Source organism: Lygodium microphyllum, chromosome 2 (genome assembly GCF_053477565.2).
Source record: "Lygodium microphyllum isolate KBCC chromosome 2, Lygodium_microphyllum_v1.1.10, whole genome shotgun sequence".
Lineage (NCBI taxonomy): Eukaryota > Viridiplantae > Streptophyta > Polypodiopsida > Schizaeales > Lygodiaceae > Lygodium > Lygodium microphyllum.
In genome coordinates, this window is record NC_141136.1 from 34,000,585 (window position 1) to 34,003,014 (window position 2,430).

Sequence of the window (2,430 nt, forward strand, 5' to 3'; positions counted from 1 at the left end):
AAAGCAGGTACATGACGTACATCCTGCATAAGAAAACTGCTACCAGAAGGAAACTATAGCCTAACATCACCAATGCCCGCAACATCAAGAGAGCTGTCATCACCCAAGCGCACAGAACCCGAAACAGTACGGTATGAATGAAACCACTCTCGACAAGGTGTCACATGAAAGGATGCACCTGAGTCCAAAAGCCAACACTGTGCATATATAGAGTGTATCTTTGTCATATGCAAAGCATTAGAAGAAGCTCCTAGGATATAATTATCATCATCAACATCCTCAGGCTGCATAACATTGATCTCTTCAATTTTAACATTGGACTTTGCAGGTACTATGCTATGATCAGAAGACTTTGTTGAGTGTTGAAATGACTTGTTTTTTGGCTGATTTTTGTTGTTTTTGAGAGCTGAATGGTTGATTTTATGAGATGATTGATTGATTTGGAAGTGGTTTGAGAGTGTTTTGGATGATAATGATGGTGTTTTGGAAGTTCATGATGTTTGTTGGTGGTTCTGTGATGTTCTGATAGGTTCTGTATACCTTCTGTTTTGTTCTGTTTTGGTCTGTTTTGTTCTGATTGTCTTCTGTAAGGAGGGATAGAGTATTGATTGATGAAGATTGAGATATTGTGAAAGTTTATTGAATGGTTTGTGAGAGTTTGGAATGGTTTGAGAATGAGTTATGTGGTTTTGATGACCTTTTGTAACCTTCTGTAGGTCTTCTGTAGACCCTCTGTCTCTGTTCTGTTCTGTTCTGTTCTGTACTGTAGCTGTTCTGGTACTGTTCTGTGACTGTTCTGTATGCTTCTGTATGTGTTCTGATGGATGAGAGTGTAGCTTGGGAAAAGTTTTCTAGCCTTGGAAGGAGGTGAATACAAGTGCAAAAGAGCTGAAAGAAGTGGAAGAAGTAGCTGCCAAAGACTCAAGTGAAGACTAGAGTGAAGTGACAGTAGTGAGCTATGAAAGGACACTGTAGTGGCTCTGGTGACCCTTCATATCAGACATACCTCTTGGGAGGGGTATCCACGACCTAAGAAGGATTATTGAGAGTGATTTTGAGAGATTGTAGTGAGGATATGATGTATTATTGATGGAGAGAGAGAGAGAGTCAGAGATAGCCAATTCTACTGAAACAGAGTGATTGTATATGAGAGATTGAGAGAGAAGACTATGAAGATATTGAAGATGAATACTATGTGATGTATTTCCATTCAAAGATGGTGTATTCCTTTGCTTTCTTTGTTCCATTGATGGATTTTGTGAAGATACTGAAGAATATGGTTGATTCTATCAAATCCGTGGGAGATCTACATGATGCTGCATGAAGATTTGTTGTGCCTGGTGTTCTTTTCTTCATTGTGATCATATGAAACATGATAAACAAGCTTGTTGATGTTACAAGATAGATTTTCTTGCAAGAGAATTCCCTTTTCCTTGGTGTTCCTCTTGGGGCTCCATGTTTTTGGTGCGCAGCCGGGGAAAACTTGCTATGAACAAGCACCAGAAGAGGCTGAAAATGAAGGAAATGGCATTGCCAAGAAGAGAAGAATTCAATGGATGTTTGTAAAGTTCCTTCTTCCACTGAAGAGTTGGAATTCCTCATAATCAAAGCCACTTTCCACAAGAAGTTCATCCCACAATGGCGGAAACACATCACCATCATGATGCATGCTCTATGTGGTGGACAGTTTCCTCTTCCTATTGAAGCAGCAGAAACTTGCATCTTGGTGGCAAACTGTTTGGGAACAAACTGAAGAGCAGAAACAGAGAGAATGACCATCCATGGAAGATTTGGCATTCATTGAGAAGTTTCCAGACAACATCAAGTGGGAGATTGTGAAGAGGCTTCAGGAGTCTTGGTCTGTAGAGGTTCACAGGGACAAGAAGGAAAAGAGTTGGAATTTGTTCGTGGACGCTCAACAGCAAGATACATGAGATGCTTGGTGTACTGATAATCTTCTGTTTGTTCAATTAGCAACCCACTGGAAGTTGGTAGACAGAGTGTTTTTCACAACATACACTGTTGAAACCATCAGAAGCTGGCATTACTATGATGATGGCACCACCACAATGCTCAGACGTATGTATTTTGACACCTTCAGAACCGAATACCTTCCCCTGTGCAGTGGCATGAAAGCAGAATTCAGGGATGTTGAAAAGAAAGAAGTAGAAGAAATGTTGGCAAGAGAGTCCTCCAGAGACTGAAGTCTTCTGTTAACCCTCTGTGGAGCACTAACAACATAGTCGAGCCAACCCCCTGATGAATGACGCAATAAAGAGGCAAGCGTTAGAACGAGTCCAGAGGTACATGAGAAGAGAGAAAGTAAAAATCAAGGCTGAGAACGAGCTAGCAGCAGAAGCTGCCTTTGACGCCCTTGCGGAACTCTTTACAGAAGTCCTAATGGCACATCAAGCCCTTCCTCCTGCTGGA